This window comes from Phoca vitulina, unplaced genomic scaffold (assembly GCF_004348235.1).
Source record: "Phoca vitulina isolate PV1807 unplaced genomic scaffold, GSC_HSeal_1.0 scaffold6, whole genome shotgun sequence".
In the NCBI taxonomy this organism is placed as follows: domain Eukaryota; kingdom Metazoa; phylum Chordata; class Mammalia; order Carnivora; family Phocidae; genus Phoca; species Phoca vitulina.
Genome location: NW_022589709.1, coordinates 33710324 through 33725331, shown reverse-complemented (window position 1 = coordinate 33725331; position 15008 = coordinate 33710324). Strand labels below are relative to the sequence as shown.

At 38.5% G+C, this 15008-nt stretch overlaps 1 protein-coding gene across 1 annotated transcript in view; it reads right to left on the bottom strand.

Annotated features, from left to right (window-relative positions):
* The window catches only part of LIX1 (limb and CNS expressed 1), a 46461-nt gene that overhangs the window by 22826 nt on the left and 8627 nt on the right, over positions 1–15008 (bottom strand). The window lies entirely within an intron of this gene.

Below are 15008 nucleotides of genomic sequence, written 5' to 3'. Positions count from 1 at the left end.
AGCACAAAGGTTTTCCTTAAACAATCATCTTTCCTTCAACCATGTCTTCTCCAGGGTTGAGGGACGGGGGTTTGACCAAAGCCAAGTCATTTAGAACCAATGAATGCATCCAGGACTTCTGTTGGAAATGTTTGAAGATGAGATTCTCCTTTTTCCCTAGGGTTGCTGGGGTAATAGGAGGTAAGTGTGGCACAGTCGAAGCAAGGGGGAAACTTGGCTGAGAAGAAATCCAACAGAGAGAAGGGTAGAACCAAGAGATGCAGAAAGAAAGACTAAGTTCTGATGGCATACTTTGAGCCCCTGAGCCAACACATCTGCTTTTTCCTTTAATCATTTTAACTGGTGTCTCTCACGTGTATCTGAGCGTATACTAAAACAGACAACTCTCAGCCTTCCTCAAGTTCTAGATTGTTTTTGTTCTTCCAGTCTTTGCATAACATGGTGTCTATGCCCTTTGGCATCCTCCTAAAAACATTCCTAACTGTTCTTCAAAATGTTGGGCTTTAATATTTTTCAGGGTGTCAGGAAAGTCACAGAGTTTGACCTGGAGGCAAAAACAATGCATAACCACTTTCTAAGCTGTTTACTAGAGCACCTGTCTCCTTTACCTCATTCCTAGGTCACGGATCAGCTTCATAGTATAGTTCAGGCAAATTCTCAAGATGCCTAAGGAATTAGATGCCTGGGTATATTTTAAAACTGTAGTGTTCAGTATTTAAGAAGTGTTTTGGAAAAAAAAAAAACTGGGAAAAGGTAAGACTATCAGAGAGGATAATTGAATTAACTAAAAAGTACATGTTGAAGTGGTCAAGGTGACATTGGTCATTACAGAGTTTTTCATGCATTCAAAACTATTTAATAATATTTTCTATCAGTTGACACATTTCAAAATAGAATTTTTATATCCTAAACTGTATTTCTGCTTCCCATCTTCCCCTGCTGCCCAACTCCAAGAAAACAAGGATTTTTGAGCTGGTTGACTTGCATTTCTACTTGCAGGTGATCTCCAGAATTCAGCAGGATGTCCTAAAGATTGAAACCTAAAACCAAAACCGGCCTTTGCTCTGATAGTCAACAAGGTATATTAGCCTGCTATTTTAAGTTAGTTCATTGTTGAATGAATTTTAGCTGAGAACTGGCATAGGGAGATGAAGACCCATGATTGTCTAGGTGAAATGAACACGAGATTTTTGGCATGTAAAGCTATGTGGATTAAAGAGTTCAAAGGTATGTACTAAGTAGAATTCTACATGAATAAAAGTAGCAGTTTTCAAATTTTTCATTCTGCAACCTTGGAAGACTTCTTTGATAGTCCTATGCATGTCATCACCTCTAAAGAGTACAATGTATGTACATGCACACACACAATCCATCTTTCTATCTCTATCTCCTCTTGTCGACTGGAAAACCAGATGAATGGAGTGCAGAGGGAAGAGGGCCAGCTTGCTATTTGGAATTCCAAAGATCAGTATATCAGAGGATGCTCTATTTAAAAAACACATGCTCCTTTATATTTTTGAAGTAGCAACAACAAGGTTCATGGACAATATCAAAGAAAATGCAAGCAGAAGCTCAAGTTCTGCTGAAGAAAAACACAAGTTTGAAGAGACGCCTCATTACACAGTTTAGTCCTTAGAAGCAGTTGCACTTCAGTGCTCAGCCAGTGATCCTGCCTTCCTTATTTCAGAACAGATTTGGGCTACCAAGCATGGGATATCCATCTCCACACCTAGTGACCCATCAGCACAAGTGCCCAGCTCCATGTTATTTTTTCCAGTCTCAAATGGCATTGTTCTAGTAGTAATTCTCTTCACCTCCTATTTTTATTCACACCTTCTTAGCAGCCAAAAGTATGCTTTAGATAAGGAATAAATGAATCAATCAATCCATCAATTAAATGAAATACCCACCCTTGGGACTATATTGGACTACTAGTTATTAATATTATCCTATTGTAGAGAAGCTGCTAGAAAAAATATTTTATATCACTATCTCTGCTTCCTTATCTTCCATTCGTTTTTAGCCCTCCACAATCTGACTTTCTTCTACACTTTATTCCACAGAAACTGCTCTGGCAAATATCACCAATTCCTAATTTTCAGTCTTTATGTATTTGACCTCTAACTGCATTTTTACACAGCTGATCAGTTTCTTCTAGAAACTCTCATATCCCTAGGCTTTTCTGACAGTATTTGTCCTAATTCTGCTTTTCTATTTCTAATTGTTTCCTCTCAGATTCTTGTGTGGGTTTCTCTTCCTCTGCTCACCACTCATGTTGACTTGAATAAAAATTTTATCCTTGTCTTTTCTTGCTCTCTTTCTACCATTCTCCTTAAATGACATAACTTATCTCCATTACTCCATCCACCATAATACAAGCTGACAGTTTCCACACCCTTCTCCAATAACTCCAACTTTTTTTTTTTTTTTTTTTAAAGATTTTATTTATTTATTTGACAGAGAGAGACACAGCGAGAGAGGGAACACAAGCAGGGGGAGTGGGAGAGGGAGAAGCAGGCTTCCCGTGGAGCAGGGAGCCCGATGCAGGGCTCGATCCCAGGACCCTGGGATCATGACCTGAGCCGAAGGCAGACGCTTACGACTGAGCCACCCAGGCGCCCCCCAACTTTGTTAATAGATACTTCTTTGTTAGATGTGACACAAATTCAACATTTCCCAAGCTCAACTCATTTTCTTTCCCATAAACTCTTCTCTTCCGCCTGAATTACTTAGAAAGTAATATTATCACCTCCCAGTCACCTAAATCAGAAACCTGGCAGAAACCTTAAACTTCATGTCCTCTTTCCTTCCTAATAATTAATGCCCAAGTTTTATCAATTCTATATCCTGATGCCTCTCATAGTTCTCACTTCCTTTCAATTCACACTGCCATTGCTGCAGTGGTTCATATCTCACCAAATATACAACAATATCCTCCTGAATTCCATTATTCTCCTATCCAACCCAACCTCCACTTGTGTCCCAGGTAATCTAAATCTCGTAGCTCATCAAATCACTCATAAAATCCTTCTGTGAGTTCTTCATTACCTACAAGATAAATAACTCCTTGGCAACGCATAGAAGATCCTATGTCTTGATGCACTTTCTCATTCCATATTTCTCTCCTCAGGTCACCTTCCAGGCTTCATATACTTCCATGATTTCTATGCTACTGGCAAGCCCTTTACTTCCATTCCTACACGTAGAATGCCCTTTTCTCCACTGACTCTTGTCTTCCTAGATGGCCTAGTCATCTTTTAAGATTAACCTCCAGCATCAGCTACTTAAAAATAAAAACAAAAACAAAATAATCACTAAACGCTTGATACAGAAACTGCAGTGCTCGAAGAAGCAGCCTGGATATCACCAGGGGACTTGTTAGAAATGTAGGATTTCAGGTCCCACCCCAGGCCTATTGAACCAGAATCTGCATTTTTAACAAGATTCTCAGGCAATCCGATGTGCACTGAAGTTTGAGAAGCCTTGTTGTAGGAACAAGTTGTTATTCTCATCTCCTTTATTATGCATCTATTATATTCCAGGCACTATGCATTTTCTCATTTAATTTTTACAATATCCCCTAGAAATGGGTATTATCATCCACAACTTACAGATTAGAAATTAAAGATGCTCAAGGTATAATCACACAGCTACAAAGTCTTAGACCTGGGATTTTTAACCTACTGCTGTCTGAATGCACAGTCCATGCTCTTTGTTCATTCCAAGACATTCTCTAATTATGACAGAATTTAAGTTGTTTTCATGTGTGTCTACCTCTACTGGAGATGGTGCTCTTTAGAGGAAGAATTATATCATTTTTCCCACAGTATCTGGAACATGGTAGGAGCATAATAAATATTAGCGGAGTGTTTGAATATCATCAAAGTATAAGAAATGTGCTGCATTTGTGAGGCTGTTAGCAATATGAGGCTCTCCACAAGAATTACTTCACCTATGTTTTCCCAGGGGCCATTTTTTTTTGACACTTGTTCTTGACAAAGTCAAATAAAGTAAAGGTCAATATTTGTATATTTTCATACAAGTGATATGACATGTTTCCAGCTTGGAACTATCCCATTGAATGAGTGGTCTCTGTCCATGTGAACAGGTATACTGATAACCAATCTTCAGCCAACACTTTGCTCTGGTTTAAAGCAATGGTGTAAATGCCCACTGATTGTGTGCCTCAGAGAGGGCTGTGACTAGGCCTCCCACTCTGGTCCCTCTCTTAAAGTAAAGATGACTAGAGGAGAGAAACGAGAGGAATGAGAGGAATAAGAGGGAATGACAAAAGACTGAAGAGGGGCTTGGACTGGCTTTCTGGGCAGAGGGCCATAAGCAAAAGTAAAGGTCAAGTCTCTTTGCTTGATTGTGCCTTCCACCTTAATGTCAAGGAGCTATAGTCTGGAACATATCCTTTTTGGTTATGCATTAGTTCTCTCAAAGTTTAGTAAAGTTCTTTTTAAAAAAGTTTCTATTTTGTCTCAACGGACACTAAAGTAAAAGGGATTTATCCACAGCCAGGACAAGATAAATTGGTCATCCATAGTGAACCTGGACAAAACATGAGAGAGGTAATGCATCTGAAGCTGGAAACTGGGAGAAAGCAGGTGGCTAACAATTTGTCTGATGCTGGAGTCAGGACAAACTGAACAGCCCTCCTAGTTCAAGGTTTAACACCCACAGGTGTTAACACCCACAGTTACCTTTATCAAGGTAACTGATGTTAAACTGGTAAAATTACTATAAAGAAGTAGAATATTAAATGGCTGAGACTAGGGATGTGGGAGGAAGTAGAAAGAGAATTGTTGGGGAGATCCTAAGAATAACAGCATGAAATCCAGTTCATTTTTGTGACTTCTATCAGTTTATAACATCTAGAGTAAAGAAAACAATTTAACCTCTGAATTTACTTTGCCCATCAAACTTCTTAATCCATTGCATTGCCCCAAATTGCTTTCTCAGACACAAGTGATTGACTCTGATATGAACTAAATTTTTGTGCCTCTTACCTCTCCCCTCCGTCCCCTACCCCCCAATTCATATGTTGAAGCCCTAACCCATAGGATGATGGTACTAGAAGGTGGGGTCTTTGGGAGGTAATTAGGTTTAGATGAGGTCATGGGGCTGGGGCTCCCATGATGGGATTAGTGCCCTTATAATTATAAGAACAGACAAAGACATCAGAGCTGCCTCTCTTGGCCAAGTGAATATATAGCAAGAAGGCAGCCATTTGCAAGCCAGGAAGAGGTCTATCACCAGGAAGCTAATATGCTGACAACTTGAACTTGGACTTCCCTGCCTTCAGAACTGTAAGAAAATAAATTTCTGTTGTTTAAGCCACCCAGTCTATGGTATTTTGTTGCAGTAGCCTGAGCTGACTCACACAAACCTCTTTAGCAGTTTTGAATATTTTGTATATCAACATGACAATTTGCAAAGTAGTTTATAGGCATTAGTATAGTTACTTTCTTTGTCACTGTGTTTTGAAATTTGAATGTGAGAGAGTTTTGAGAGTGGTAATTCAATCCCCAAACAAATCTCTCCTGAATGAGGTTTTTGTTTTTCCCTATCTCAAGTTTTCTTTTTGATTATAAAAAGGTGAGCATTAAGTCTTTCACAAAAGGGAGTTGACCAGTGAAGACATCCAACAATGTGGAATACCTTGACCATCCAACCTTTGACCTTCTCAGAAATCCTCAATCAGCTTCAGCAAAGCAGTATCTTTACTTGTCCCTGAATATATAGTGCTTTTTTTTTTTTTTAACCTGTACCTTGGTTCAAGTTCTCCCAGGAGTGGTGTTTCTGCCCCTCCCCTCTATCCATCCAATTTACTCCCAAACTTCAGAGGAAATACCATCTATTCCATCATGCCTTACTCACTGGTTTGAGCCCACATGAATCTCCTCTTCTGAGCTCTCATTCCATTAGTGGTCCTGGGTCTTAGCACTTAATCTCCTCTAAACCATGCTAATGAAATGGATGTGGTGTTCCAGGCTAAACTGATCAAGTCAGACTTGGCTGGACTTCTTTCTGGCCAGAGGAATGAAATGCCTTGTGATAACAATTCATCTTACAACATACAGTCTTCTATTACTTAACTCACAGCAGACTGTGAGAATCTGGAGGGCAGGGACTCTGGTTCTTTCTTCTCTCTAGCCTCCTTGGTACCCAGCACAGGGCTATTCACCTACAAGCAACTGTTGAATTCACTTGGAATATAAGAAAACCACATTTCTGAACCATTTGAGTGCAACTGAATGAATGTGTAGAAGGTAAGTGAAGTCATTATGATTCCTGGAGGGGTTGAGACTTCCTTCTCGAATAGGAGGTTTCATGTATGAACCACTATGGTGCTCACACAACATGGATGTGGTGGTGGCAGCCATGCCTCAGCTGGAGATGGTGGAGTAGGTGCAGAAAGATCAAGCCTGGTCAGAGTAGACATATGATTGTTTGTCACTTTCTAGCTAGGTCTTTATTTTCATAATAACTAGGGTTTAGGAAAATCCTGAATGGAGATGGTGAGTAATTTTATCTTGGAGTGCCAACCCTAATCCATTTATGTTGACTGCCTGGAACAGCATGTTGAAAAGGATGTGAAAGTAGCTTCTGGAATTAATGGAACAGAACACCATAATTAACCAGCATTGTGGCACTGGCATGGTTTATCTGATGACCCTGACCTTGATGATATGAAGTAAAAAAAAAAAAACAAGTTCAAAACAGGCTTCTTCCCATAAACATTTACTGATTGCAGACATAATATATGCACAATATAATTAGTGAAGAAAATATTAGAGTGCTACATTGTAGAACAGAGATGATTTTAAAGTAATATATAAAACCTAAAAATTTATGGCACAGTACTTAAATCAATACAGGGGGGAAAGCAAATGAATGTGGGCTGAGAAATTCAGGAAAAATCTGCCCTGGAGGAAGGCCTAAGCTGAGCCACTTCAGAAGAATGAGATCTAGACCATGATAAGAGAGAAGTTGTGCTCTCAAAGGAGTAAGCATGGCTTGACAAAAAGAGTAAGAATACTAATAATGCCTCAGCCAAGGAATTGTGTAAGAGGGGCATAGGAAAGGGGTATGATTTGACAGGAGACAGGATAAGGGGAGTTAGCTTCTTCTAATAACTGGAAATCAAGCCCACTGTCCTAGTGCCCTAGCTTTACCTGAGTGGGTAAGAATGGCAGGAGCACAGAGTCCCTTGCCCTTTGTCTTTGCCTAAGGTGCTGTGCTGCTTGTGATGGCTCCATCCAAGAGGCAGGGCCCAGACACTGGGAGAGAATGTGTGGCTGCTCTTGTAGATCTGGGTGACCCCAAGTAGAAAGTTTCTGGGAGGAGTTCAGGCATAAAAATCTATGAAAAGTGGGTAGGGGATGAGACAAGCAAGAGAAGGCTCATTTTGCAGCCTGGAAGGAGCACAAAGCCCCTTCAGACAAGATCATCAATATCTGACACTCACAGGGCTTTTATCCTACAAATTCAGAGCTTGTCATTTTCATGGACTGGATGCGATAAAGATGCCAATAGGGACACATGATTTATGTTTTCATATGGGCATTCTGAGATGTATAGAATGTAAATGCCCCATGGATTATAGAGTATGTTATAGAAGAGTCCTCAAATACAGTCACTGGTTTAAACACAGTAACATGTGAACCGCATCTTATCTCTCTACCTTTTATCAACCAGCAGGCAATTTACTTAGTAGTTAAAAGCAAGGAATTTGGAGCCAGAATGCCTGGGTTTGAATCCTGTCTTTACCACTGAAAGATACCTACCTATCTGCTCCAGTTCTATCTGTAAAATGCAGTACTTCCTATACAGAATTTCTGTAAGGCTTAAATGGAAAATGCTCAGAATAGAGCTTCACACATAGTAAGCACGAGAGTGTTAGCTATTATTTGTGGTTAAAGAAGGTGAAGGAAGAAAGGAAATGGCATGATTATATGCTTGCATATTGCATCTTTGAAACTGACTGTTCCTGGATTGGAAACCATATCATTAAACATTCTAAAAAAGTCTACACATCTGAAAATTCTCTAATTTTACACATTGTGCTATTTACTTCCAAAATATGTAGAGTTCAGAGATGGAAAAGAGAAGGCTCTTTTGATATTATTCACTAATAAAGTCAAAGCTTCATAATAGCCAGAAAGTAAATGGATGAAATGCTACATCTCAAAATCTGGAAATAGGGATGTTTGTCCAAATTATTCACTTTCTAATGGATGCTAAAGGCAATAGAACTGCTCTTAGCAGAAACAATGAAAGGAGCTAACTTTTATTTAAAATTAATGTTTAATGACTGCTTATGCTTCAGGAAAATAGAAACATAGTTCCTTGCCCAGTTCAATTACTTAATATGAGATTAGTCCTACATGAGAGAGTCATTTGTCAGCAAAAAGGGCTCTTAAAAGTATGTTATAAATCTATCCAGAAAAAAAGAACCACTTTCTTTTTGCCTTACAGAGAAAAAATTCTAGCTGTGTAAAATACCCCTTGCCAAAACAGTTAAAGACAAATTGGAAAGGCTACCATTTAAGGATAAATCATTAAAAGGCTTTCAAGATGATTAACATATTTTCAAATTGATTCTCTGCCTCCAAACAGATGGATTTATGTTATGGAATATTTTAATATAATCTTTAATTAAATCAGCCTTAGCAGGTGATATTTTAAAATAAAGTTAATTAGTATTTTCTATTCTAGCAATTCGATCATGTGCAACTTATTCTTGCCAAATGTGATTTCCTAGTTTTTTTTTTTTTTGAGGAAAAATAGAAAAAGGACCCCCAAATAATTTAAGGGGCAAGCTAAAGGTGTGATGCCAATTTATGATTCGTGCCAAATGGGTTGTAAAATGGGGTATCTTTGGGTCTTGTGTTTGGCTTGGTAAACTCCAGGACACTGACCAAGACCTAGTTGTCTAATCATTTATAACCATCTTCGGGCCCTGCGAGGTTTTGATCAGGCTAATGGAATCTTGCTGACACGGCTTGCGTGTCAGGTCAGGTACAACTTGTAGGAATCTTGGGTCCCTTTTTCTTATGTGTAGATACTCTTTCAAAGATAGTTACAGCTACACTGCAGGACTGAGACAGCTTGGAGTCTTACTTTGTTCCCAGGAGAGGAACTTTCTTTTAGTAAAATGTTCCAGAGTCAGCACCTAGCTCTTCCAGCAGCTGGAAAGCTGGTTTTGTTTCTCCTTTCATTTGCTTTTTCTTTTCTTCTGCTCTGGTCCCACGCGCTTCCCTGAATACTTTTCTTGAGGGAATTATGATCCTTTGGGTTGTTTTACAAAGTTAACCTCTTGGGAGACTGTCCAAAATGTGCAAAAAGTATCTCATTCTTTTCGGTTTAATTTTCACCTTCAAAATTTAAAATTGCTGAACTGTAAATGATTTGGGGGGAAACTTAAGTGACATTTCTTTTTTTTTTTAAGATTTTATTTATTTATTTGACAAAGAGAGACACAGTGAGAGAGGGAACACAAGCAGGGGGAGTGGGAGAAGGAGAAGCAGGCTTCCTGCTGAGCAGCGAGCCCGATGTGGGGCTCGAGCCCAGGACCCTGGGATCATGACCTGAGCCGAAGGTAGATGCTTAACGACTGAGCCACCCAGGCGCCCCAGTGACATTTCCTTTTTATATCTTTGGAAGTACTGGGTAATTTTTTTTTTTAGGAAGACAAAGGGGAGAGAATATGAAGGAGCAAGAAGGGATCACAAAGACAAATTAAAATAAAAGATCATTAAGTGTACCAGAATTAAACAGCATCAACATGCCTCAGTTTCCATGTGTAGTTTATACATGCACCATGGTCAGATGATGTCATCCAATCACAAAAGCTACATAAAATAAAAACAGGATGTAATCTATTTAACCAATCGGGAAGTATATATCTTTCCCATGTTCCATCAGGCACTGACATTACACTGTATTTAGGAGACTTTGTAGGACTGTTGATTTTAGATAACTAATCAAAGATTAAAAAAATAAAAGCAAACACTGGTTGCTTTGCTGAACAATTCTGTTTAGTTAAAATGATCAATCTGTGCAAATGTGCCTTTAGGCTTACAATGTACTCTCCCTAGGAAAAGTCATTATAAGAAAGCCCTTCACGACTCTGAAATAGCTATCTAACTAGGGTTTATGTACAAGTTCAAGGCATAGAGTTTTGCCCTAAAGAGCATGGTTGCACGGCCTTTGGTGACCCACAGTTGAGGTTAGACCCTGAAGATGAATCTAAGGACTGGCAATCTAAATTACTGTGCCAATGTGGTGTATAGAATGATTTAGGGTGCTCTACCATGGCCAACCCAAGACAGTGCTCTGGGCAAGTTGTCTGAGGTGGCTGTGTTAATTTCCAGAGCCCCTTCTTCCTCCATACTGTTTCATCTGGCTGTCAATTTTACCTTGCATGCAATTAAGCTGTGATTAAGGTGTCAGTGGATTTTGTTTTAGAAGGTACAGTTTATTTTATAGTAAAGGAGAACACCTGACAATAGGAAAAATCTTCCTCCCTTCTTGAGAGGGAGAAAACCAACCAATCAGCAACCAAAAAATGTCTTTTGTGCACCTGCTAGGGAGGGCACATGGAAGAGCAAGATATGGCTTTGCCCTCCTGGGACTTCCAACTTAGGTGTGGACAAAAACATGCCAGCAAAGCTATAACTCATAATGCACAAGAGAAATGTAAACTACATAGTATAGGCTATGAGCGCCAAAGGAGTGGTGACCCAATGACGGGTTCCCACAGCTGCCTAACGGGATGAGATCAAAATAGGGATCAACTGATTATCATTGCAGTAGGAAAAAAAAAAAAAAGCAAAACCATAATTCAGACAGCATTCCATGGACAGCAGAGAAAGAATACAGAGAACTACAGAGTGTAATAATTGACTATTTTGTCAATATTAAACTTTCAATAAGAATCTTTTTTTTTCCTTTTTCTTTTAAAATAAGATTGTTTTAACTACCTTGACAGACTAAACTTACATGAGCATTTGAACATAGACGAAAGAAGTGAGAGCCTTTGGGGTTAAAACTTCAATATGAAATGCATTAAATACAGAAGATTCTTTTATGAAAGTCTTCTAAAGTTGTCTTACATTTCTTAAATCAATCTGTAGCACATAATCAGTAAAACCGTATCATTTAAACAGAAAAATCATGACTTAGAAACTCACCCTTGTGCAGCTGTATCCTATTATGGCTGTAACTTAACACATGAGTTTCAGAAGTTGTTAAAGTTGAGATCAGGCTAACAAATCTTAACTGTTAAAAAAAAAAGCCTACAGTGAGATGCGACAGCAGACCATGAAGAAGGACTAGATTTGATCACAGGTTGAATGTCGATCATAGTTTATTTTGATTTGTTAAATCTTACTTATATATTAAAAAATAAATGTATCAGGACAGATGGCCATTAAGTGATCAAGAGGCCACTTATTATTTTTTTTTTCCATTTCGAAAAATTTTCCTCTGGGGCTGAGACTTTCAGTATTTAAATCTATCAAATGTATATATACTGAAAAAAGGATTAGAGAACAGTGCTTATGCCACTAATAGCTGAACTGAAATCTGCATTTGTCTCAGTATAATTAAAATAAAACTAATTGTATCCTGTAATAAAGTAAAACTAGCATTTGAATAGGCTTCAGTTCACAGTTTAGATGCTAAAATTATCAAAATTCAAATTATTGTAATTCAGATGCAGTTGTTAATCCAAAAAAAGCTAGTGAGCAGTGGAGGGTTTGTTTTATTTTTCCTTAACCATATATTTTTAGGCACACTTTATGTGGTGGAATGCAATGCAATATGTGAAGAGATTTTACTGCACAAGTACCTTCATCCCTTACATCCTACTCCATTCCTTTCTGTGAAATGCAAAAACCATAAATGTATCATCAAATTTATAGATTTCAGATAACTACACTAAAAAGCATGGGATGGAGAAAATACTTTACTCTTGAGGATTTCTGCTCTCTTGGGTTGCATACAGCCAGATTCATGATTACTAAGATGTTTTTAATAGCTCTATAGTCTGGTCCAATTTTTCCAAAGGGTAAAAATATACTTTTTGAAGTATTCACCTATCTGATATAAATAAAAACTTTCATGCAGAAAAATGTTTCCTAAGTGGAAATTAATGCATCTCAAATACATGAGAAATTTGCTTCTAATTGTACAATGTTTAGTAACAGTTTCTTCTCACTTTTTCATTATGAAATTTGGGTAAACATATTAATGAAATCTAACATCACTTTATCAAGTCAATGCTGGAAACCAACAGATTCTCAAGGCTTCAATGACAATGAAGATCATTTTTTTTAACAATCTGTTTTAGGAAAGTTTGCCTTGATTTTGGCTTTCAGTTAGTCAAAGTGATTTCTCACTACAGGCATGTTTACATTCGCAAATTTTGCATCTTGTGTGAATGGGCAGGAGGACAAGAGGATTTCTGCTGTTGAGAAAGCTGCAATTCTTCCTAACTTAGTATCAGGAAGTGTACCTCCAACACATGTCAATATAATATTTTTCCCAATGCAACATAACGCCATAAACTTGCAGAAATAATCTAGCATCACTGTTAACGCCGATGGCTCCCTGTTGCCTGCACTTCTGCGTGATTCCACCTGCCCTTACAGCCTTGTCTCCACCTTCCCCAATGCACTGTTTTTGTATTGCCTGATAGGCCTTTGGACAAGCTCTTTTCTCCTCAAAAATGCCCTTCCCGGGTGCCTGGCTGGCTCAGTTGGTTAAGCGACTGCCTTCGGCTCAGGTCATGATCCTGGAGTCCCTGGATCGAGTCCCGCATCGGGCTCCCTGCTCGGCAGGGAGCCTGCTTCTCCCTCTGACCCTCCCCCCTCTCATGTGCTCTCTCTCTCTCTCTCTCATTCTGTCTCAAATAAATAAATAAAATCTTTAAAAAAAAAATAAAAAAAATAAAAAAATAAAAAAAAATAAAAAATAAAAAAAAATGCCCTTCCCCTCCAACTCTCCTGTCACTGCTTTTAGGATAGCTCATCTTTGGTTGTGACACATGACAAATGAAAAGAAACTGGATGTTGAACAAAGCCAGGAATAGAAGGCAACATGGAGCTATGCCTTAATTTCCCTGCAAAAAGATTCTGTCTGGTGGTTTGGAGACTCCTAGAGCTACTTGTTACAAATTTGAGACATTTAGGCAGTGGAGAAAAACAGTCCAGTGTCAGTTTAGATGAGCAAATTTCAAATTGAGAGCCCACCTTATTTAAAATGTCTTTCCATTATTTTTCATTTGAAATGTGAAATAGTTCTGGAAAAAAGCAAAAAATTGTTATAGAATTCATTTCCTTCCAGGAAAGAAAATAAAAAAGCGCAACTACTGCCAGATGAACACCTTGTCTAAAACAAATGAGAGATTTAATGCATTGCAAAATGCCACTTGGAGGGTCTCCTTGGTGGAGAAAAGCATCCAAATAATATCTCCTTAAATGAATGTAACTATTCCCATGTGTATCGGTCTCAGACTAGAAAACTCTCTGGGTGCTTTTCTTGACCAACTTGAAGAGAAAATTCAATTTACAATTGCTTGTTTTTAAATAAATCAAAAGCCATTGAAAGCAAAAAAAGTTAATCAAATGATCATTTACATCCCTTGTATCATGTGTTTCCAAAGACTGAAAAGAGAAAAAAACCTGCCCTTGCATTTATAGAAATTAAGAAAAGCATTTTGAGAGAGAGAGAGATTGAGAGAGAGAGAGAGAGAGTGTGTGTGTGTGTGTGTGTTAATGCTCCTTTGTTCAACTGTCCTGGGTTTTAAAAATTCTTGGATTGGCTTTTCAACTTGCAGGAAAGCAAGGTAGCAATTTTTCTTAAGGATTTGGCAGTGATGTACTCAAGTGCTTAGCTCTGTCCTCCTGGCAGGGAGACTAGATTGGGGTGGGGGAAAAGGGGCCACGAGTAACTAGGAGGAGAGGAGGCTGCTCAGAACCTGCTGTTCAGGGCTGATGGCAGCTTTTTACAAGATGAGTGTGGTGGCAGCAGCTTATGGGTGTGCAAAGAAAATGAGTCCGTGTGCTAAACTCTGGCACATGCACGACAGGCTGCCAAGGCATGGCATAACCCCCAGGCAGACTTTTGATGTCCTGCCCCAGAAAGTGAGTAAACCTGTTCCCATTTATTCCATGAGGATGGTGAGTGGTTGGATGTTTCAATGTTATAAAAAGTGCTGGTACAGAAATTTGCCATTTGGCTTACTTTCATTTAGTCATTTTTCATATTAGAAACATCTGAGTGGAGAGGCTCAGCTGTTTAATACCTACACCTATTAAGCCAGGTAAGCAGTTGCAGAGTACAGCCCATTCCAGGGTAAGCACGCAATGCTATCTGATCAAATTTAGGTTCTATGTTAATGAATGAAATATATGAAATAGGACACTTCCTTATCTTTCCATATAAAAGAGTTCCTGCAAAGGTCTGGATGACAGAACATAATGTATGTTTTATTTTAATCCCTTTTCTATTTTATTCTCTCTCCTAAACTGTAAACAATTGCTGGGGTTTAGTTAAGCTTAAAAAGTGGACCATATAATTTCAGATTAAACTTCTTAAATTCACAAGAAACTCAGTGAAAAATTGCTCCTTTATTTCTTTTTACTGCTTCTACTCTCCAAACCCACAGCATAAGACCCCTGGTTCTATACAATTTATCCAAAGGTTTGAGCAGGTCAAGAGCCCTTTTACCCTTCACTAGTGAATTCAGTGCTATTGTAGGAGAAAGACATTCTTTTCTTCCCTTTTCACTTAAAGAAACACACTAAACCTGAATAGACTCCAGGCTAGTTTGGGAGAGGAGTGATTTTTATTTGTCTAGCATAGATATTGACATATGCTTGAAGACAATTTTCAAAAAGACAGAAAGAAGAAAGGAAGATAGGAAGGAAGAAAGGAAGGAAATAAAGTGCTTTAATATGCCATTAAAGGGCACATTGGTAACAATTTAATTTCTA